The 24,838-nt window shown below is 40.0% G+C and overlaps 1 pseudogene; it reads right to left on the minus strand.

The window, feature by feature from the left end:
- Positions 1–2,098: 2,098 nt before the first annotated feature.
- Positions 2,099–12,567, minus strand: LOC121034197 (peptidyl-prolyl cis-trans isomerase FKBP8-like; annotated as a pseudogene).
- Positions 12,568–24,838: the final 12,271 nt, after the last annotated feature.

Below are 24,838 nucleotides of genomic sequence, written 5' to 3' on the forward strand. Positions count from 1 at the left end.
GAGTAGCTGTCCCGGAGATGATTATATAAAGCAGGAGTTTATAATATTTGTGAGTAACGTGAAAACATCCAACTCTCTGCAATTAGTGATGGTATTTTGGATATCTTTTAATTGAAAAAGAATTTCAGTAATGAACAGCCATTGTAAGTTTTCAGTACTTTAAGTGATGCTGTGTTTCATTAATCACAACAGTATTCAGCCCTTTAAGTGATGCTGTATTTTGTTAATCACAACAGAAAAATAGTGTTTGAGATATTTGCTATTTTCCAGACAACACTTATTATTCAGAAGGATCTTTGACGACAAGGACCACTAGGGGTCCTCAGCTCACAGGATGGGACCCTGTCTTAGAAGTCATTAGTTACTTCTTTCTTTTTTGGGGAACAAAATCATTTGCTAGAGCCATTCTTTCATTACAGAGCCTTGACACTCACAGAGTTTACACTTGGGGATTACTCTGGAGGTAAGTGACGCGTAGCAATCTATAATGTCACTCAGACCAGTAGTTTCCTTCATGTAAGAAATAGTCACTTAACATTGTAAGCAAACCTGTAGGACACTCGGCAACAAAATTTTGTTATTTTTTAACTTATTTTCACTCCACTCCCTAATGATTTTGAGGCAGTCAATTTAATACTTGTATGGAAACTAATTTGGCAATAAATTTCATAAAAAAAATACTTGAGGTCCTCTGTGTTCTGGAGAAAATAGTGTGTTGTGATATTAAAGAATTTGGAAACTTTTGAAAGCCTAGAAGATACCTGCCTGAACTGTATTAACATCATGGAGGTCCACAAATGTGCAACAGAGAGATTTAAATGTCAAGTGATTTGTTTTTGACATTTGTCTCTTGATCTATAAAAACAACATCGGGCCTCATTGAAATGACTTTAAAGAAACCCTCGGCCATTGCCAGCATTGGGCCCAGCCATCCCTAGAAGGGGCCTTGGCCCCACCAGCACTTGGAACGGGTAGTAAATCTGAAGCTTCCTTCAGACTGTGGCTGTGGGAGGCCACGCTGGGCCACAGCTACCCTTCCAAACCTCTTGGGAGTTAGACTCTAGGTTTTCCCAGGACCTTCAGAAAAGCAGGATCCAGATGTGTGCTGTGCTTGACCTGGGCTTGGGGCTCTGGAACTCTCCTTCTTCCAAGGCCTACTGGCACGCTTCCTCAGAGGTGTCAACCCTTGCGCTGGATGCCTGTCATCTTCAGCTACCCCATCCTCCCCCCATCCCTGCCAAGGGTTCCAGGCAAACAAAGGCAGAGCCTACCCATTTGTGTATTTTAAGGAATCTGACCCCCAATTTTCTTTTTGCTGCATGAGCTTTTTGTGTGCTCATGTAGTTTCGTTTTTGTTTTTGTTTTTTGGGTTTTTTTTTTTTTTTTTTTGCTGATGAAATGTTGGGAAATAGAGCAAAATATAGCCTCCCCTGGAATTCACCTCTTTAGGAACAAATAACAGTGGCAGTTAGAACACAGATAAAACCTATTACTATTAGTGACCTGATAACGGTCTTTCAGAAAACGACTTACCGAACGACCAGTTCCTTTCTCTCTGATTGGGTTTCATAAGGACAAAGTGTAGAATTTATTTTTTAACAGGGAATAATCCAGGAAGTTTATTCGTGGTGGTTGGGAGCCACCAGGTCGTTGTGTAAATTCTAACCACTACTCTCCGTCCCATTTGCCTCTAGGTGGAATCCCTGACCTTGGAACTTAGAAGAGCTCCATGAAGGGGGTCAAACAGCTTCAGGTGGGCTTCTGTGACTCCACTGAGATGGGTGCATTTTCCCTAGAGGAAGATTTTAGCTGTTGCAACCATTGCCTGGGCCACAGTCATGAATAGATCTCCTAGGACATAGAAAAGCAGCCATGGAAGAAAATGTAGGAGGAGGGTTCCACATCAGTGTGAGTCCTCAGGCCCAAGTGCCTGGTTTATTAAATCTGTTCTGGCCCTAGATACACAACTATGGGAGTATTAAATACTGAATTATACCACCCGTGTTGTAACTGAAAGGCACTTGCTTGGACCAGGATAGCTACCACCAAGATTGCCCGGGTAGACAGGATCTATTCACAGGAGAACCCCAAGTTCGTGTTAGAAACCAGCGGTCATGGTGACTCTGAAGGTCTGGAAATCAGTGAGCAGTCTGCAGACGAGCATACTTGAACTTAAATTTAGAGCCACGAAGTGCCAGAGAACCAAAAATTTAGCCAAGCGGATCTCCAAAGTCCATTTAGAATGGCACACAGTGCACTGGTCTGGAAGACGTAAGCCTCTTGCCTAAAGTCATATAGTGAGAGTAGCAAAGTTAAGCAGAAAACTTCGACCCCATCCCCACCCCCGAAGTCCCATAATATAACATGACTTTAGGTTTAGGATGAAAGAGGAACTTCAAGGCTGCAGCAGAGGCTGAACAAAAGAAGCCTTAGGAATTAGCATCTAACAAATTAACAGTCAAAACCTGGGCCCTGAATAGGGTCTTAGTAACAAGAAGAACTTTAGTGTATGCCCTGCTTTGTTTTACTCCTGGGCCCCTTTCTTTTCACACATGCAACCAGATCCCACCTGCGGACTTCAGTGGGCTCTGAAGTGTCACATCTGAGGGTGGGAGGAGTTTAAGGAATTGGGGCACATTCTTGTGCATGGTAAAGATAGGTCCTAGCCAGGGAGAAGAGCATCACAGATGCTAGGAGGAAACATAGCACATAGGAATAGGTTATAATCCCCTAAAATGACTATTTTTTGGACATGCATTGAAAATTTCCTTAAATTCATAAAAGTCAAAGCTATGTATTGGAAATGGCAGTGAGCACTGGGGTGGCTCTGCCGTGGTCAAGGGCTCTGGTACAAGACCACAGGGCTCCATCTCTCAACTTTCTAACCCTTCGAGTTCCTTTACCTCTCTGTGACTCCTTAATAAGAGAGAAATCATAATAAGACAGGAATCACCTTAATAAGACAGAAGTCATAAAAAGAATATTTACCTTGCAGGGTCATGGAGTTGTTCCCAGACTTTTCTGCAGTTTGGAATTACCTGGGGGATCTTTAAAAGGTGTTCAGACTTGGTTCCTACCTCTAGACCTTCTGATTTAATTGCTGTGAAGGCAATTATTGGGTTAATATACAAAAAGTGCATAGAACAGCACCTGAACATATAGCAAGCACTTGATACATGTTAACTATGATCACTATTTTATTAGTATCCATTTTGCAAATTGCTACACATGATCTTTCACTTTCTGCCCTAGTTCTTAGGTCACACAGCCCTTTTTTCAAGGAACCATGCATACACTGTATGTATTTGTGTTATCTAAGTTCTGTCTTCCCTGTTTAGTGAAACTTTATCTTCCTTTAATTCACCACAGCTCCTGCTCGTTGCTGCACATACAGCAGATATTTCAAAACTAGAATCAAGTACTTTCTGACTCATTCTGAAAATTCGTATTTCATTTTCCAGCATGATATGACCATAGATTGTACCTAAGTCGTGTCAATTTGAAAGTGACAGTTTAGACATATCTATCTAAGCTTAACTATTTGAATTTTCCCTGTATGAAAATTGTGCTCAAGAGCAAATAACAGAATGGATGCATTAATTGTCATAAAAAGTGTGCCTTTAAACAATGCATTTAAAATATTTTATTTATCAAAATAATATTTCCAATTACATCTGAGTGACCCTAATGTATTTACATATCATTTTTTTATTGCAGGTTTATTTTAGATGCTTAAATTAGCACTGGCTCAGCTCTGTGAACACACACTCTAGTTAGAATCTAACTGTGCGAGGCTCTGAGATACTAGATTGAATGGCAACAAGTTCACAGTGTAATAACTAAAATATGATGTATAGGATACTGAATACACCCTGATCTATTACTTCTCTCCTCCCACAACTGTCCTGAGCTCTTTAACTGTAACACAAAGTAATTTAGAATAAAATTAAATGAAAATTACTCTTTTTGAATAATATGACTGCTCTCATTACCCAATTCTTTATATCCCTGAGAAGTAATCTGAATATTGAAAAATTATGTATCGTTGATTATGCTAATTATAGCATTTTTTTTTATAATGGCAAAACCAAAGAACAGTCTTTTTTTCAATAGTTAGAAAATGACTAAGTGAAGTATAATGGAGTGTTATATAGTTAAAAAGCATTTTTCAGAGCACCTGCATGGCTCAGTGGGTTAAGCATCTGACTCTTGATTTCCCCTCAGAACTTGATCTCAGGGTCGTGAGTTCAAGCCCCACATTGGGCTCCGTGCTGGGCTGGAGTCTATTTAAAAAAATAAAATGAAAAGCATTTTTCAAAAATGATTTAATTATATGGGAAAGTAATTTTAGTGGTAGGATTATAGGAGGCTTTTTAAATTGGGTTTAAAAATCTCTGTTTTAGTAAGCATTTGTTTTTTACTTAAATTACCTCCTATATTTTTCCTTTATTTTTTACTTTGAATCACTTACATTGTTTTTTAAACCATCCACCCATTTAAGTGATTTAATTTGCCAAATCCAGAATATTAACGTGTCTTACAAAACACGCACTTTACCTATCACTGTTAGTTGAAAATTATATAAAATATCTTGCCAAGTGAGTAAAATATGCATGCTGTTTTAGGGAAGAGTAGTAAAAGAATACTAATAAAACCCCTGTTAGTATAATCTTGGGTCACAATGCTCTAAAACTCCAACTAGTCTCTGTGAGTCTATCATCCCCAATTTCCATTTTATTTATAACACAAATTTCTGTTTCAAATCAGTCGATTTGTTTATCTGGGTAGTTACCTCCTCACTCTTCTGTTCTCCAAAAGACACCCTAATTCATCAAAATTGGTTAACATATATTATTTTATTGAAAAAAAGACAGCTAAGTGTCTTAAGGATCCTTCTACTTAGGGAGATCTGCTAGCAGGGTAACTACATTAACCGGGGAGATGAGGGCAACCTACTCCTCTCCAAGGATGTGGCATTTGAGCAGACCTGAGTGACTTAAAGGAGGCATGACATTCCCTTGGTGGCGTACCTTTCCCAGAAGTCTTTCCTGGGGAATGCTGACCCATCCTTTCTGCTCCAGTAAAGGCCGCTGCATCCAGAAACATTCTTTTCTCCCCTCCTGACACGATGAAGGGGACATTCGTTACTTCTTGCTCTATTTCCTCAGGGCTTATTGCTTTTCCCTCTATTTGAACACTTTCTTTCCTTCTTCCTGGTGTTACAGGTTTATTATTTACAAATCTGCATCTCCCCAAAGAAGGGTACTTTTCTACCAGGAGGGAAAAGCCAGTCTTACTCACCACTGGGGCACTCAGTGCATTGCACCACGTTTTGTACTTGGGAGGCACCGGTTGAGTGCGTTCATTTGCTTGCATTTTAATTAAGTCTATCTCGTAGCTTCAATCGAAAATGGAGAGCAGGAGCATTCTATCACCTCAGCTTTTTGGGCCGTGAAAACAATGCAACCACTGAGAATCTAGGAAAGATTGACAGAATCTCAGTGTCTTCCATTGTTTTGAAAAATAGTCTGGAGGAAAGAACTGGTATTCAACCCGCAACCCACTCTGAACCTCCTTAACTGTACCACTAAATAGAGTAATTTAGAATGTGCTTAATTAAAACTTCCCTCCCTTCTTGAATAAAAACCGTGATTGTCAAACCCATTATCTATGGAGAGGAGAATGTAGGAAGGAATATTCTAGTATGTGTGGTGTACCTCATGAACATATTCTCATAAGGAGTCTGTGGTGAGAGAACAAGCCTTTACAGTTTTTCTGTAATCCTTGAAAAGATTTCTAAGTCTGAGAGTGAGAGTCTGTTTCCTTGCATGCAAATGTCTTTCCCTATCATCTGCTGAACTGTTTTTATTTATGCATTCCTTTTCCCAGGCTCCTCAAGCCTGTGTTAATTAGCATCAGTAGCGGAGCATCAGAGGAACATAAGTCACTTATTTGTGAACAAATTATAAGAATTGCAGCCGAAATTGATTTGTGCAGAATATACACCTACGGTCTGAATGCTTTTTAATATATTTATCTTGTTTTAATTAGTTGGTTTATTTTTCTTCCATCCTGTTCCCTTTATATTATTTCACAAGGCTCTGAGCTCTGATCATTATTTTTGGCTCCTCGGCTTCCAGCAGAACTCTCCTATGAAAAGGTGTATTGAAATATTATTTCATCTGATGTGACTTGAAAGGGTCTGGAACGCCACTACATTCCCCTACAATTTTCCCACCTGTTCACTGCTAATTAACAACCTCTGAATAAGAGATGAAATTTCTCATTTTATACTTAATGAGATTTAAATACTTTAGAAGACTTCCTGGGAAAATGACTTAAATTCATTTCTTTCTCTTTCCTTCTTTCCTTCCTTTTTTCCTTCCTTCCCTCCTTGTTCTTTCTTCTTCCTTCCTTCCTTCTTTCTTTTTGCTTTTCTCTTTCTTTCTTTCTTTCTTTCTTTCTTTCTTTCTTTCTTTCTTTCCTTCTCTCTCTTCATCCCTCTCTCCCACCATTTCTTGACTTTTTTTTTTCTTTTTCCTGTTCTCTCTTCCAAGAATTTAGAGAATTCTAATCTGTGCCATGCACTGTGATAGACACTGAGGACAATATCATTAATCTGAATCAGTTTTTATTCTCAAAGGGCAAAAAGAAAAGTTGGAAAGATAGATGTCAACAAATAGCTGCAATTCAAAAGAATAACTGAAATCCTAGAAGACCACGCAAACTGCTATGGAAAAGAAAGAGAAAGATCCCTGATTCCTAGGGAGCAATGAAGAAGAAAGAGCCAGAAGATGAGTCTGTGCAATGCAAACGTCCTCAACTTTACAGGTTTCCCAGTGTTTTTCAGTGTCATGCAACTTTCTAAAATCTTTATCATGCTCCTATGATAAAGAAAGTATTATTTGCCTTCTGTAGTTGCACAATATCCAAGCCTTAAGTTTGTTAAGTCAAAGATGTGACAATCACCTGAGTTTGGGCCCCACAAAATCCGATGATACTGTTTCTTTAACTTGAATTGATTGGTGTGTTGGCCTAATGTGGATATCTTTTTAAATTCTCTAATTTGCCAAAAGGAAGTACATCCCCACCACCTGCACGGGTAAATGGTTACAATATTTTTAAATAGAAATAAAAGAAATTATTAAAATGCTTACCTCATTGCATTTTTTACAAAACCCCCAAAAGACCGGACTTCTTTATCAGTCTTATTTCAAATATGAATATTAAAGGTTGAATGAGTAAACTAGATCACCACAAAATTTAGACCTCAATTTAGTCACTAGTATTAACATTTTGATGTTTCCTCAAACGCTGTTATCAATAGAAAATGGATTGATTCTAAGTTGGTCTTATTTTTCTTCTCTTGTCTACCCTCTGGATGGAGGTTCTCGGAATCCTGAAATGAAGGAAAGTCTGGACAGTTGCTTCTTTGCCTTGTTAATTCCCGAATTATAAGCCTGTCCTCTCATAATTGCAAAAACACTTGAACAAACTAATCAATTATTTTGTACTGTGAGAGTTTTTAAAGATAGTAAATTAACGAAGTACTAGAATCTAACACTTTCAACTTAAAAACAAATACTTGTTGAATGATATGGAGTTGAGACAAATAGGCACTGACCCTGCCCTGATGGAGACCATAGTTCTGTTGGGAAGAAAGGTACAAAGGCATAACATATAGGACCTAGAAGCATCTAGGAGACAGGGTGATTGGTGGGGTCGGACACTAAATCTCACTTGGGGGGATTCAGGAAGCTCTCCTGGAGGAGTGCCAACTGGATGAGCAGTAAATGGGAAAACTGGATAGGTTGGAATGAGAACATAGAGACCTCATGGGTCTCAGTATACATTCAGAGGCCAGCTCTAGACAGATGGAATATTCTGGTTGCCACTGGCAGAGGATTTGTGAAGGTAAAACTAGAAGCAGAAAACCCAGTTCTTAGTTATGAAACGTGATGATCAGAATTAGGGTAAAGAGCAGTTAGGGCCTTCCAGGAAGCAGATGCCCCGATGGATGAAACCTGCAAAAAAACGTGTGGGGAGAAAGCTAGAGAAGGTGGGTAGGCCCACAGATTGTTCTGTTATCTGAAACCTGTGGAGAAAAAAGGGAGGGAAGGAGGAGAGGGTAAGAAGAGTTTCAGACTGCAGCACAGTTACTGGAAAGTTTGAGCCGGGTTAACCAAGAGACTCCAAACCAAAGGGACCTATTAAAGAAGCCCCGTATTTTGCTATTATGCATCTGCATTTGGTGTGGGGGGCAGGGAGTGTGGGAGAGAGAGGCTTTAATTTACTATTTGGTGGGGGTGGGGTCGGGTGGGGGAACCTGGTCAGAAGGTAGAAGGAGACCCAGGAGGGATTGGCATTTATACTGGGACTGGGCAGGGGAAGGGCTGCCTCAGGGCCTGTTGGGAAGGAGAAACTGAGGCCAGCCCCTACTGAGACCTACCTAGAGAGGTGGGGATGGGAATTGGGCCTGGAGGAATGAGGGGCCACCCTGTCTCCAGGCTGGACATGAGGCCCTGGCCCTGCCTCATTTTCCCCTTACAGGACCTCAGTCCTGCCTGCTCCCTGGGCCTTATGGACGCCAAATCTTTGTGCCCTGTTGCAGAGGAGAGGGCTAGGCATGTGAAGGCAGTGGACAGGGAGCCTAGGGAAGTTAGGGAGCACAAGGTAGGACCCAAGGTGTGGAGAAGGTGGCAGCCACCTGGGCGGTTGGTTCCTGGAAGCGAAGACCACAGACAGAGCCACACCTCCCAGGGCACCCGCAGGGCCCCAAACGGCCACTTCCAGCAGATGGGCCAGGCACCCCTGCAAGGCATTCGCTGGGCACTGGGCTGGGGCGGGGGCAGCATTTTCCAGCACAGGGCAGTCTCCGAGTTCTGCTGGTCTATGTGCTTCTTCCTCAGCCTGGGGGACTCTCTGTTCACTGTCCTGTTGGAACGTTCCGGCTTTGAGACCACTCTCAGATGCCAAGCTGCCAGTTTGTTCATACACTTCACCCCGAGCTGCGAGAGCTGTTCTTCCTCCACAAATGTCACATCTACTTTGGCACTGGAGGTGATGGCCTTGATGGTGGGGTCATAAGAGTTGGCTGCCAGCACCAAGTTGGCCCGTAGGTAGTTGACATCGCTCCTCTTCTTCCAATTTGCCAGGGCGACGCGCTGCTCCGTGAGCATCTCCGGGTCAGGCTCGACAATGGAATCCTCAGGATCATGTCTAGGCACAGGGCCACTTTGGGGGGAACGGTTGCGGAGCATGGTGTCTGAGGCCTTGGAGTCCCAGTGACCACCTGGAGTCTGCAGTGACCATAACCATCTCTCCCACATCCGTGACTTGTACACCCTGGTCGAGGGTCTCGATGACATCATAAGAGCTGAGGTTAACACCAGCTCTGGCTCCTCCTTAACCTGCCTGCTGTTCTCCAGTGAGGGCTGCAGTTGCAGTGACTGGGCCCTTGGCTGGGTGGCTCCCGCAGGGTGGGCCTGGGACCAATGTCTGCTTCCTCAATAGCAGATTCCCCAGGATGTCCAGGCATTCCTCCAGGCCAAGTTGGGCTTGGGCTCAGGCTCCAGGGTGACCAGGAACTCTCCAGTTGGGGCCAGGGTCTGATAAGCCTCCTCCAGAGGGGGCTGCCCAGGAACCGGAATGGTGGTAATTTCCTCAGGTCTTCTTATCCTGCTGGTCTTTGTGCCCCCCCTTCCCCTCCCCCTCCCCTCCCCCTCCTCCTCCTCCTCCTTCCCCTCTTTCACTTTGCATCTTCCACCCTCCTCAGCATCTTGAAGTCCTCAAGTGTCAAGATGCCATTAGATAAGGGGTTAATTCATATCCAGAAATACATAAAGAACCCATACAACTTGACAAAAAAAATCCAGCTAAAAAGTGAGCAGAGGATCTGAATAAGCATGCTTCCAAAGAAAGCACAGATGGCCAACAGGTACATGAAAAGGTGCCCGACATCACTAGTCATCAGGGAAATGCAAATCAAGACCACGGGGAGATAACATCACACAGGTGTTACAATGGCTATTATCAAAAAGAGAAGGAATAACAAACGTTGTGAGGATGTGGAGGAAAGGGAATCATTGTGCCCTGCTGCTGAGGGTGCAAATTGGTACAACCCCTGCAGAAAACAGTATGGAGTTTCCTGAAAAAATTGAAAATAGAACTACCACACAATATAGCAAAATGAGTGAAGGTGGTCAAAAGATAGAAACTTCCACTTATAAAAAAAAATAAATCCTGGGGAGACAATGTACAACACAGTGACTATGGTTAATAGTAACCATTCTGTAAGTTTTGCCCGTGTTGTTACTTGTGGCTGTGACTTATCTTTCCTGATCAATATTATTCCGTTTTATGAATATATCACCATTTGTTCATCTGATCTATCACTGATGGCTATTCAGGTCACTTCTAGTCTTGTGCTGTTTATAGTTCTAATGCATATTTTTGAAAGTTAAAGAGTAGATCTTAAAAGTTCTTATAACACGAAAAAAATATAATTCTGTGTGGTGATGGATGGTAACTAGATTTGTTATGGTGATCACTTTACATTGTATGCAAATGTTGAATCATTATGTTGTTCATCTGAAACTAATGTTATATGTCAATTATATCTCCATTAAAAACAGTGATAAAAAGAATAAAAATTAAAAGATCTTTATTTTCCCATTAGTCTGTGGTTCCCAAAAAAAGTGAAGAAGCTCAGAGGAAACATAGCCTTGGCATGAATGCGGCAGGGGATTGAGAGGGGAAGAAATTAGGATTGTCAGGCAGCTGTGATACCTGCACAGCTGGAGATCTAAGAGGTACATATTCATGGCTGCTACAGGGATAGGAAAGAACATATAAAGTATAGAAGTCTGGAGAAGTGTGGTTTGTGATTGATTGGATATGGAAGGAAAAGAAAAAGAGGAAGGACTCAGGGTGGCTCTGAAGTTTCCGTGCGACCTAGTGCAAAACAATACAATCGATGGCAAAAAAATGGGGTATATAATAGGGATGGAGATAAATACCTTTTTTATCAGATTGAATCTTAAGTGTTTATGGAATATCTATGTGGACACAACTGGGAAAATATGTCTGAAGACACATGGGTTCCCAATGGGCCTTATGTTTATTCTCATCCTCAATTCTGTCTCTGTCTCTCTCTCTCTCTCTCTATATATGTGTGTGTGTGTGTGTGTGTGTGTGTGTATGTGTGTGTACATTTACATATATATATGTATACATGTGTGTGTGTGTGTATATATATATATATATATATACACAGATGCCCATAAAGATGAAGCTATTTGCTTCCCAGAATATCAGACTTAACAAGCAGTCTGGGGTGTCTGAGTGGCTCAGGTGGTTGTTGAGTGGCCAACTCTTGATTTCAGCTCAGGTCATGATTCTGGCTGGGGTCATGGGACCCAGTGCTGCATCTGGATCTGTGCTGAGCGTGGAACCTGCCTGGGAATCTCTCTCTCTCTCCTGCTGGGATTCTTTCTCTCTCCTTCTGCCCTTTTCCTCTGTTTGTGTGCTCTCTCCTCTCTCTAAAAATTAAAAAAAAATTTTTTTTAACAAAAAAAACCTTTCAGTCTGAAGTCATTTATGTAATGCAACTTCATAAAACTGTATTAAAGCAATTCTGTTCAACAAAAGATAATATTAAGAAACTGAATAGGCAAGCTCGAAGAAGTCAAATACATGGATTTTTTTTTTTAATTTAAAAATTAATAAGAAAAAGACTGACAACCCATTAGGAAAATGAGCAAGTGACTTTCTTGGGTACCTTATAAAAGAGGATATTCCATGCAAGATAAAAACACAATGAGATATTACCACAAATCCACCCCATTTGCTGAAATGAAAAAGTGTGACCATACCAGGTGTTGGCAAGGATGTGAAATAAATGAAACACTCACATAGGACTGGAGAGAGTACAATTGGTACAACCACGTCATGACAAGATTGGTGACCTTGAAACCCCATATAACCGATGGCCCAGTGTGAGCTTATATCTAACAGAAATGCCTGTAAATGTGCCAGAAGACGTGCACAGAATGCTCGTAGAAGCATTAGAACTATAAACATCACAAGACTGGAAGTGACCTGAATATCCATCAGTGATAGATCAGATGAACAAATGGTGATATATTCAGAAAGTGGAATAATATTGATCAATGAAGATAAGTCACAGCCACAAGTAACAACACAGACAAAACTTACAGAATGGTTACTGAATGAAGCCAAATCTAAAAGAAAACAGCACTATGATCCCATCAATCTAAAATTAAAATTCCAGCAACACTATAGTATTTCGATATGTATACTTACTGCAATGTTTTCTTTCTCGATCTGAGTGATGGTTACTGAGTGGCGGTTATAACATGGTGCTCATGTTATTAAAATACATTAAGCTGTGTTATTAAAATACATTAAGCTGTCCATTTGTGTTTGAGATATAGGCATGCCACATTTTATTGTACTTTACGGATACTTTTTATTTTTTATTTTTTTTTTAACAAACTGACCTTTTGTAATAAGCCTGCATGGAACAGATTTATCAATCAATGCCATTTTTCCAAAAGTATCTGCTCACTTTGTGTGTTTATGTCACCTTCTGGTAATTTTCATAATATGTCAAACTTCACGACTATCGCATTTGTTACAGTTATCTATGGTCAGCGATTATGATTCATTGAAAACTCAGGTGATGGTGAGTATTTGTTAGCAACACTTTAAAATTAAGATGTACACATTGTGTTTTTAGATATAATGCTATTGCATACTCCGTGACCTACAGTATTATATAAACACAATTTTTATATGCACTGGGAAAGCAAAGAATTCATTTGACTCACTTTATTGTGATATATGCTTTATTTCAGTGTTCTCGAACAAAACCTACAAAACCTCCGAGGTATATGTCTACTTTTTCTGCTTACTTGTTGTGTTTAACAATAAAGATAAAAAACTGAAAAGCAAAAAGATAAAACCATAAATACCTTATTTCTTCAAGAAAGAAAACTTATGAGGTAAGTTTAGAAGAAAATATGAACATCTCTTAACAAATGAAGACTTACGATAGGAAGGTAGGAGCTGATGTTTACAGGTAAAAATTTTATTTTATTATTATTTTATTTTTAATTTTTTAATGTTTATTTTTGAGAGAGAGACAGGGTGCAAGCAGGGGAGGAGCAGAGAGAGGGAGACAAAGGATCTGAAGCAAGCCATTCACTGTCAGTGCAGAGCCTGATGTGGGTCTCGAACTCACTAACTGTGAGATCATGACCTGAGCTGAAGTCAGACGCTCAGCAGACTGAGTCACCCAAGTGACTCAGTACCCCTAAAAATAACAATTTTAAATATACAGGTTTGGTAGATTTGTTTTAAAAAATAAAATAGTTTCCGTGAGTCACAGAATTTTTCTCTTTTACCAAAAGTTTCAGTAACTAGGAGAAATAAATGTAGAAAATATATTTTACATCTGATTATCCTTAACATTTATAAATAAACAAATGGAAGAAAGTATATTCTTCAGTTTGACTATTTCCCAAATACCTAAGTGGTATCACAAGTGAGACAGCAGAAGGTAAATGTAGGAAAATGGGAGAATACAAGCCACAGAAACACACTATTTCATTTGTCAAGACTCTGTTCTTCATACCCGTAAAAACTGCAGCCCCAAAATGAGTTAGTGGTTTCTAAAAACCAGAGAGCACAACCCATGCTATTTATGAAATGTGCAGTAGAGATTAAATGAATCCCTCATATACAGAGATACGTATCTTATTTTGCTTTTAAAAAATATCAAATATATTTTGGGGGCCATGCTAAGGGTTACTTACAAAAGAATTAGTAATTCAGAATCCTAAATCTATGGCCATGCTTATCACCAAAAACATGATATTGTTTGCCAAGATTATATTCTCAATGAAAGAAATGCCCTGGATTGCTCAAGCTCACATTCCCTTGATATACTAGTTCTTGGTTTGGGCTCAGAAATAGTTTTTAGGTAGTTTCTTACCATCTTGCACTTTTTTTTCCCCTTTTCAACCAAGTGCAGAAAATGTGGCCAGTGTGCATTTCCAGCAGATGTCAGTGTTGGCGTTTGATGTGATCTAGGAAGGCCTCAAACCGGGGGCCCTACCTTGAAGATGAACAGGGTTCTGTGCAGATCCTCACTTCTTGTGAAGTGTGGAAAGATAGAGAATTCTGTTCTTTTGCAGGATATTTTCTTCAGAAGTCTATTGCTGTGAGTTGGGAAATAGATAGAGCTTCGACAGATTTGTCCATCTCTTTCAGACTTAGCTTGTTCTAGTTGTACATAAATTGTATGAATTTATTCTTCCTCTTGCTCCAAAAAGGATATTTGCTATCTATTTATCTCTCTGAATTTCTTCCCAGAATGATGATTTTTTGGCTTGAGGAATTTCAATGTGTTTGTCTCAGAAAAATATATTTAGCACCTACCAGGTACCCAGGAAATAGAACATTCTAGCTGGCTTGAAGGAAGACTTTTAATTATGGCAGTAAGTTCTATCACAAGATATGAACAAGTTATTAAGAGAGGACAGAAGACAGGGTAACAAATACTGCCAGGAGGAGAGAGATAGACTTCATTGAAGAAGGGATCTGGAGCCTTGAAGGATGAATATGTGCTTCAGAAATGAAGAAATGAAGTGTGCAAAATCCTGACGAATGTTGCTCATGCCGATAACTTCCATACGAGTTATTTTAGATCATAGTCCTGATTCTTTGGAGGCTACTAGAAGTATATTCAAGTATTTAATAGTTTGAGACTGGAGGCCATTTATAAAGTAGTTAAAAACACACAGTTTAGATTCTACCTAGATTCAAATTATTGCTTTCCAATTATTAGATCCTGATATGGGGGGGGGAAGTAATTTTCTTGTGCATCAGTTTCTTTATCTGAAAAGGAGATGGAAACGACATCAAGACTTTATAAGATTGTTAAGAAGACTAAGTGAAATAAATATAAAGTGCTTAGTACGGTGTGTGGTGCATAGTAAGTACTCAAAATGATAGCTATTATTTATAGCTATTTTATCTCATTAGGAATCATGAAGAAACATTCAAGAAAGTTGACACTGAGTAGAGGTACTCAGATTTTAATGAGGAAAATAAGTGAACCAACCATTTTGTTAACCGATAGTTCACCAGTGTTTGATATTTATGCCGAATTTGCTCTGTCCTTTTAAGAAAGAGAACACATCGAGACAGGCACTTTAAGCATTTGTCTGTTCTGCACGTCTTGCTGTGTGGTTTTGGATCATATTCACATGCTGTCAGTGAAAGACCTACTCAGGTTCAAGAGCACACCCAGAAAAAGACAGGCTTAAAGAGCAGAACATGAGAAATCTCTTCAATGCAACAACTGTGCTCAAGCAGAGAAAATCAGGGTTATTGAGGACTTTGTCAATAGGATCTTGGAAGCCAACATTCTACGTGAAAGTCTGATCACCCAGCAGTCTGCTTTCCCTCTTGTCCTGTGAAGAATCGTGACTTGTTTCATTAGTCACAACTAAGAATGAAATGCATTAGTTGGAAGAGAGAATGAGAATCATATCCTTATCTTCCAGGTTTATTGACGAGATCTCCATCTCTGTGAGGCAGGTGAATGGTGGGCTCATTCAATTTGGATTGACTGTTTATGAATGGTTCATGTTTAGATTTACTTTATCCAAGGGATATGATTCAGAAGATGAAATTAAAGAAAAGTGGAGAAAACAAGACTTAAAAAAGAGAATCAAATTTGGGGCACCTGGGTTGCTCAGTTGCTTAACCAACTGACTTTGGCTTAGGTCATGATGTCATGGTTCATGAATTTGAGCCCTGACAGGGCAGAGCCTGCCTGGGATTCTCTCTCTCCCTCTCTTTCCACTTCTCCCTCACTTGCTCTCTGTCTTTCTCTCTCTCAAAATAAAGAAATACTTAAAAAAGAGAAAGAAAATAAAAATTTCCAACTATAAGCATGAACAGCATTCCAGTGCCTGGGCAGATACATCTCACACTGATTTTGCAGGGAGCCAAAGTGAGAAAACATTGACTGAGTTGAACCTCTCACATGAAAAAAGAAATATATATTGACAACCTGATTTAAAGTTTTATGGAGAAACAAACATCCCAGAATTGCCAGCCTGAGATTGGAGGAGAAGAGCAAGGTGGAAGACTGGTGCTGCCGAACTTCAAGACTTACCATGAAGCTACAGTCAAGACAGAGAAATAGACCAATGGAAGAGGATAGAGAGCCCAGACATAGGCCCACATAAATATAGCCAAGCGGCCCTTGGTAATACAATGGAGCAAAGATAATTTCGCCAATAAGTGGCACTGAAACTGGACATCTACATGCAAAAAAAAAAAAAAAAAAAAAGAATCTAGGCACAGAGCTTATACCCTCCACAAAAATTAACTAAAGATGGATCATAAACCTAAATATAAGATATGAAACCATAGAACACCTAGAAATGGAGCGCCTGGGTGGCCCAGTTGGTTGAGCATCTAACTTCGGCTCAGGTCATGATCTCACAGTTTGTGGGTTCGAACCCCATGTCAGGCTCTGTGATGCCTGGAGCCTGCTTTGGATTTTGGATTCTCTCTGTCTCTCTCTCTCTCTCTCCCTCTCTCCAAAGTAAATAAACATTAAAAAGTTAAAAAAAAAAAAAAAAGAGTGCCTAAAGTCCAGAATCCTAGTGAGGCTATGGAACACCAGCAACTCCCATACACTGCTGATGGGACTGCAAAATCGTACGTCTGTACATTTTGGAAGATGGTTTGGAGGTTTCTTACAAAACTAACTATACCCTTACTATATGATCCAGTGATCATGTCTCTTGGTATTTATCCAAAATGAAATGAAAAACTTATATCCACACAAACACCTGCACACGGATGTATATGGCTTTGCTCAAAATTGCCAAAACTCCAAAGCAACCAAGGTGTCCTTCAGGAGGTGAAGGGGTAGATAAACTGTGGTACATCCATACATTAGAATATTATTCAACATGAAAAATAAATGAGATATCGAGCCACAAAAAGTCAAAGAAGCCATTACTAGTAAAAGAAGCCAATCTGAAAAGGCTACATACTATATTATTCCAATACATGACATTATGGAAAAGGCAAAAGTACGAAGATAATAAAAAAGTTCAGTGATTTCCAGGGATGGTCTATGGGGAAGAATGGATAAGCAGAGCACAGAGTATTTCTTTAGAGCAGCGGAAATACTCTGTATAACATTTAATGATGGATACATGCCATTATACATTTGTCCAAACCCAAAGAATATATAACATCAAGAGTGAGCCCTCAAATAAACTCTGGACTTTGGTGATTGTGACATGTCATTGTGGGTTCATCTATAGTAACAAATGTAACACTCTCTGGTAAATAAGGTTGATAATGGGAAGGCTAGGCATGTGTGGGGTAGAGGGCATATGGGGAATCTCTATACCTTTCTTTCAATTTTGTTGTGAACCTCCAACTGCACTAAAGAATTCAAGTCTTAAAACGCGAGAGAAACATCAAGCCACCTGGGTGGCTCACTCGGTTAAGCGTCTGACTCTTGGTTTCAGCTCAGATCATGATCTCATGGTTTGTGGGTTCGAGCCCCACATCGGGCTCCATGCTGACAGCGTAGAGCCTGCTGGAGATTCTCTCCCTGTCTGCTACTCCCCCTGCTCACTCTGTCTCTCAAAAATAAATAAATTTAAACAGAGAGAGAGAGAGAGAAACCTATCAGTCTCTCAAAGAAATCCAAGTTTTTACCAAAGAGAAATTTTGTCTCACCAAGGAACTGCATTCACAACCAGCCCCGGGCAAGGACAGAGCAGCACATCTGTTGCTACATCTGTTGCTTGTCTCAGCTGAAGGAACCAACTCCAGGCTTGCCCTAACTATTCCCTCTCTCATCCAACTTTTGTACCCTTTCTCTTGTACAGTGAGAAGTCTTGGCTGCCCTTGTACAGCCCTCTATGGTGCCTAGAAGCTACAATTCGTGTTTCTAACACACCTTACAGGCTTTTTGAGTCTAGCTTTCACACCATTTGGTGGGAAGACCTCAGCAAGGCTGGTAATCAGTGGAATACAGACAGGCTGGTGGTCTTCTCAGTTCCTGAACCATCCTCAAAATTGTTCTGAGGAGTTCTACTGTTACTCCGAAGTCCACCCAGATGCATTAATGGGGTGAAGGTAAGATACAGGACAGAGAACAACCAATGCCGGGATACTCTCAGTTCGCTCCCTGAATTTATGGGAGGTTTACCTGGTCTGGAGCTGAGTGGAAGTAGGAAAAACTAGTTCTGGCTAACTGATCGCTCCTAAATTACCCTGTCTTAAACCTTGATGGTGGGTTGAATCAAAAAGCTAAGAAGTTTCTGGGGCACCTGGGTGGCTCAGTCAGTTAAGCATCTGACTCTTGGTTTTAGCTCAAGTCATGATCTCCTCGTTTGTGGGTTTGAGGCTTGCATCAGGCTCTGTGTTCGCAGTGAGGAGCCTGCTTGGGATTCTCTCTCTCACTCTCTCCCTGCCTCTCTCCCCACTCAAGCTTTGTTTGGCTCTCTCAAACAAATAAATAAACTTAAAAAAAAATCTAGGAAGTTTCCATCTTTTATCTCTCCTCTTTCTCTGACGCCTCTTTGCTGAGCAAGATAGCTCATATCTCTTAGCCCAAAAGAGCATCTCAAATTATTATCCCATCACATTATTTTTTTTTTAAATGGGCCTAGAAACCGGTGAAGTTGTAAGAATAACCTCTGTCACATTAGCCAGTTAAACATTTGCAGGTGCTTTTGTAAGAAGGAAGCTTTCTTCAGCTCAATTGTATTTGGCATAAAGCTTGGGATAAAAGCTTTGTATTTTATACATAAAAGAAAGTCTTCATACAATATTGTATTTCCTGCAGTATAAACATTTTCAGAACAGGAAGAAGAGAGATAATTTTCCTTGTTTGTGTGTGTGTGTGTGTGTGTGTGTGTGTGTGTATGACAGTTTCTTTGTATCATGTGCACCTGAGCAAGTATAAATGATACACTTGAGACATGCACAGGCCAAACAGACTTAAAAGTCACCTTGCTGTGGAGCTGACATACTAGTTCAGAGGAATATGTATTTTCAGAAGGGAAGAAAAAATATTCAGAATACGCAGTATGAAATTAGTTACTCTAATCCTAGGTGCCACTCTGAACAAGGCCCCAGGCTCTGCTTTTTTTCTGAAAAGCATTTCATTTACATCAGTTCTCACAACTAGCCTATTGAGGCAGGTAGTTTTATCTCCATTTGGAAGATGCAGAAACTGAGGCACAAAGAGGACAAGTGCCTTGCCAAAAACAACATGATTAGTTAACTGAGAACTCAAATGAGGCCTTTCTGGCTCCAGAGAGCTTGGAAAAACCTTGGCATTTTCAAGAGAAACGTCACTGGTCTTGATCACTTTCAAATTCTAATTAGCCTGATTTAAAACTGTTTGATTATTAATATAAATTTGTTCACAAAGATTTAAATCCAAAAATAGATTATAGAAATTATACAGCCGATTTCCTCAGTCAGCATCAGTTTGGGCCAAAGGCTATATCAGGATGTATCATCTGTTTTAAAACCAATTTCTCTGTTTTAGAGAGAAAGCAAGTGAAATGTTTAAATATAAAGATTCATTGATTCATTTGGATCCTTGAGAACATTTTATTAGAAACCACTTTGAGTCATTTGAATTATATCAATCAAGAAAATTACTTGCAAAAAAAATAATTGATGAATGAGAAAATAGATACATTATTAATTGTAGGTATCTAATATCATAAGTTTATTATTTTTTTTTCAACGTTTATTTATTTTGGGGACAGAGAGAGACAGAGCATGAACGGGGGAGGGGCAGAGAGAGAGGGAGACACAGAATCGGAAACAGGCTCCAGGCTCTGAGCCATCAGCCCAGAGCCCGACGCGGGGCTCGAACTCCCGGACCGCGAGATCGTGACCTGGCTGAAGCCGGACGCTTAACCGACTGCGCCACCCAGGCGCCCCTCTAATACCATAAGTTTAACGTAATAGTTTTGATTTTTATATTTGACATGTAGAACTGAACATGTGTAATTTTTCCCCTATAAAATCCCCCCCTAATATTTTAGCAAATTTGGGTGAGGCAAGCGTCTCTTCATCTTGAATATTTTCTAGTATTGGGTAACCCTATGGAACGCTCCATTATGCAAAATGTTGATTTGCTTCCATAAAGGATGGATAAACTGTTTCTAAAACTATATGTCCGAGAACTGGGGAAAAATACACCTTGAAATTTATATTTGAATCATCCAAATTATTTGTATTCTAAGACAAAGATCAAGCCAGTACATTTACCAGATTGTCCTCTCCAGAAGGAATCTTGCTGGGGGTTCGATTGGGAAGGAAGCAGCCCACGGGTGCTTGCAGACCCATCTCTCTCAGGAAATACTCACCGTGATGTCATTACAAGCGAGCATCAGAGCCTTGACGTTTACACACAAATTCAACTCATGATGCCAAGTTGACCCTCAAAGTAATTCACCTCTAGTCCCACATTTCATTGGGGGAGGGGAGGTGTGAATATATATCTTAGGAAGAAACAGAAGTGGTTCTGGTCCTTTTTTTTTTTTTTTTTTTTCTGAGGAATATTTTCAGTGGAAGAAAAAGAGGAAAAATGAATTTGGATACTTTCTGTAAGAACTCCACTTTATGAGTTTTATACAAATGATACACTTTGATTTAAAAGCTCTTTTGTGATCTTCAGTTTCATTTTCCAGAGGGAATATCAGAATTTCTGAGTCTCCTGAGTCTAAGACTAGTTTGTGTGAAGTTTCCTCATTCAGTATCAAGGGAGTCACCGAGATCAACAAACCACATATCAGCATTCTTTTCCATTGGGTAGGGGTGTGTGTGTGTGTGTGTGTGTGTTTGTGTGTGTCAGTGCTCACACATGCACACTTGCTAGATTACTTAGATTTAAAATCTTATGTAATCACAGGAGAATAGCTTTATTTATGTCATAAATAAAAAAAACACTTCTAATTATTTAAAGTTCAAACTTAAGTAGGCACTTCTGCCTTCTAAGACATGTGGCAAATTCCTGTCATTGGGGATAATAATCTCCCTATTGCGCTCTCCCCTTGAGTGATCAAACATTTAGAGTAGCCTGCCACAAATACAAGTGTCTTGTGTAAGTGAGATATTTTTGTTTTAGTTGATTTTTCGGTCACGTACCAGGACTGAATTCTGCATGTTGATCAGCCCAAGTGCAAAGACACAAGCCCCCTTGGGAGATGAAATGCAAGTGAGAGTCACAAAGGAGCAGGAATTAGGAGCCAGGGGTGACAAGGAACCTAAGTCCTTGCAATGCACAGAAGTCTTCTTGGAAGATTTGATAAAGGAGGCAGCATGGGTAGGTGGGTGTATTCAGGTGTGGTGTTGTATTGAGAGTCTGACTCCGGTTTTTGATACTTGCTTACTGATAGTTTTTAAACCTCTCTGCTTCTTTTCCCCACGTCTGGGCAAGCTGATAAGAAAGGCTGGTACTTCCTCCTTGGGCTCACTCAGGAAGTTCAAGCCACATGCAGAAAACTCGCTGCAGCCCCAGCGCTAAATAGGATAAAAAAACCCCAACCCTGAACTAGTCTCCTTTCCCTGCTCTCTCAATTCACTTTTGGACCTGCTGAGGAGGCAGCCTGCTCCCTCCAAAAGCCTCATTATATAACAAACCTTTTCCTACTCTCTTGGTGCGTGTGGCTTCAGAAGGCTTAACATTTTTTTAATGTTTCTTTATTTTGAGATTGAGGGAGAGAAAGCGCGTTCGCATGCAAGTGGGGAGGGGCAGAGAGAGAGGGAGAGAGAGAATCCTAAGCAGTCTCTGAGCTGTCAGTGCAGAGCGTGATGTGGGGCTTGATCTCATAAACTGTGACATCATGACCTGAGCTGAATCAAGAGTCAGACGCTCTGCTGACTGAGCCACCCAGGCAGCCCAGCAGTCTTAACATTTAAACCAAATGCTGCGTATAGGTTCATCTCCTTCTGTGGAGTGACCAAAACAAATATGCACGTACATTTGATATACATATAATTAGATTTTAGATTGAGATTGAATTTCTTGTAAACTTACTATCAGAAAGAAATGTCAAAACTCATGGAAGGAAAGAAGAAAACTGAGCCATGCAAATATTTGTCCCACACCCATGTTCAAAACACACGCTGAGTGAACAGTACATAGTCAAGCCACTAAAAAGTCATTTTAGGAATTAAGGAGCTTCTGAAAAGAGAATCACTATTAAAGCACCACCCAGCACACACATTTTTCTTCTAAAATTTCTTCTAAATGTCAGTGAGATTTTAAAACCCCACCCATGGTTACAGAGGATAAAGTGGAAACTTAGATGACTGTGGCAGGCAGAGATGTAGATTAATATAAGTTCTTACACTTGCATGGCTCTGGCCAGAATCAAATCAAGAACAGAAATAGATAAACCAAATGTGAACTCTACCCAGAAAAGGAACTTGGCATTATTACATAGAAATTGTAAGGATTACCCCTGTCAACTCTGGTGCATAGTAGCTAGGTTTTTATGTGCAAAATATTATGATCAGATGTGCTGAATGACATTTAATCATACCATGGCCAAGAGAAGAGTCATGTATTTTGTGAAGTGGTAAGTGAGGAAATTCAGGGAAGTCAAACGTTTAATATATGGCAGTCAAGAAAGGAATATTCCAACCATATTCCAACCATATTTATGTTATTGGCCTCAATACAATTTCTTTAGAAAAGATGAAATTTTCAAAGCCTATCCAAAATGGCTTTTCTGGATCATTCTACTTCTAGAGAAGTCTCTGAGGTTGAAGTCCCTGGATAGACTCTCCAATTTAAATCTTGGGGCCTCTGAGAAATAATTCTTCCTTCTAAAATATAGTACAGGGGCGCCTGGGTGGCGCAGTCGGTTAAGCGTCCAACTTCAGCCAGGTCACGATCTCGCGGTCCGTGGGTTCGGGCCCCGCGTCAGGCTCTGGGCTGATGGCTCAGAGCCTGGACCCTGTTTCTGATTCTGTGTCTCCCTCTCTTTCTGCCCCTCCCCCGTTCATGCTCTGTCTCTCTCTGTCCCAAAAATAAATGTTTAAAAAAATAAATGAATAAAATAAAATAAAATAAAATATAGTACAATCCAGCCAACTCTCTTAGGAGTTATTAACATTTCATTGCTATATAAATGTTCAGCAGCAGAAGAAAGAAGAACTGTATTCAGGGACTAGTTCTGACAGATTACAGTGTGAGGTCTTGATAAAGGTTGTGAAGGGTATGTCCTCCAAATGATTTATCCATCATAGTAGGAATAGAAATACCACACAGCCTGAATAAGAGTTAGCAGTGTCATTTTAATTAGGTGAGCACTGGATTGTTAAAGCCCAAACAGACAATAATTATAATATAGGAGGTACTGCAAAGCAGTTTAAAACAATGAAACCTTTGTGTCATTCACAGTCAGACTTAAATATCTAGCTAACCTACTTATTCTCTGCATACTCCAAATATTCTTTCCACCGTCTTTACTGAGTGAAGGAAATTAGATACAGTGGCCCCAGCTCCTAAGTGCGACATACTTTGGAAATTGTACTTCTCTTGAAGGTAATAAAGCCAATAACCCTAGTTATTCCAAGAGAAAGACTGTGATCGTGTGAGAAAGGCCAAATAGCTTACCATCCACCTGTAGAAAGCAATATGATATGAGCAAACAGGACAGAGGAATAGAGCATGTTTCACTGAGAATCTCCTGAAACTAAATCATGAATCAGGAACAATTAGATTATAAAAGGCTCTACAAAATAAATTGCTTCCAAAGAAGTACTGATATCTTAGAGTGGTGCCTATATCAGTGTTGGATTAAAAAGTAGTGATCATGGGGCGCCTGGGTGGCTCAGTCGGTTGAGCGTCCGACTTCAGCTCAGGTCATGATCTCACGGCTGGTGGGTTCAAGCCCTGCTGACAGCTCAGAGCCTCGAGCCTGCTTCGGATTCTGTGTCTCCCTCTCTCTCTTGCTCATGCTCTCTGTTTCTGTCTCAAAATAAATAAATATTAAAAAAAAAAAAAGTAGTGATCCGCTATCCACACCTACTTTGAAGATAAAGACTATAGGTAATGAGCAGAAACAAAAATCAAGACCATGGCTAATTGTTTTTAAGAGACAGGAGCCAGAGTACCGAAGAGTACTTTTCAGGGAGGTAATTAGGCTTGTGGGAGTCAGAATGAAATCTTGTTAATGGTATGAGGTTCTTTATTCTTTCCCTCAATCAATTATTTAAACCTATTTCAGGAATTTACATGATGAATAGTCAAGGTACAGAGATTCTGGAGGACATGAAATTGTCCAGCAATGCGCTAAGTTAGTCTACGCTGGAAAGTTTCCAATGTGTGCGTACTTGTTAGAAGTTCTAAAATGGATCAGTTTCTTCCGATTAAAGTCTTGGCAAGAATTAAGTAGTAACTCTCAGGAAAGATAGAGTCTGAGAAAATCATTTGGAGTCATTTGACACACTGCACACCCAAATCAAGTCTTGCAAACTAAGCACACACACACAAAAAAAACAAAAACAAAAACAAAAACAAAAACCTGTCTATCGAGCACCTATCATGTACCAAGCATCCTGTCAGGTCCATTACATATATAATCTCATTTAATCCAAGGAAATCTTTGTGAATGATGTTTTTAAAGATAAGACCATTGTGACTGGAGAACTTAAATAACCTCCTGGGGTCACTCAATGGGCTAATGGAAGACTGAGGATTAGTGGAAGGCCAAAGTTTTATTCCATCGTGGTC

The sequence above is a fragment of the Herpailurus yagouaroundi genome, unplaced genomic scaffold (genome assembly GCF_014898765.1).
Source record: "Herpailurus yagouaroundi ecotype Mexico unplaced genomic scaffold, PumYag 159, whole genome shotgun sequence".
In the NCBI taxonomy this organism is placed as follows: domain Eukaryota; kingdom Metazoa; phylum Chordata; class Mammalia; order Carnivora; family Felidae; genus Herpailurus; species Herpailurus yagouaroundi.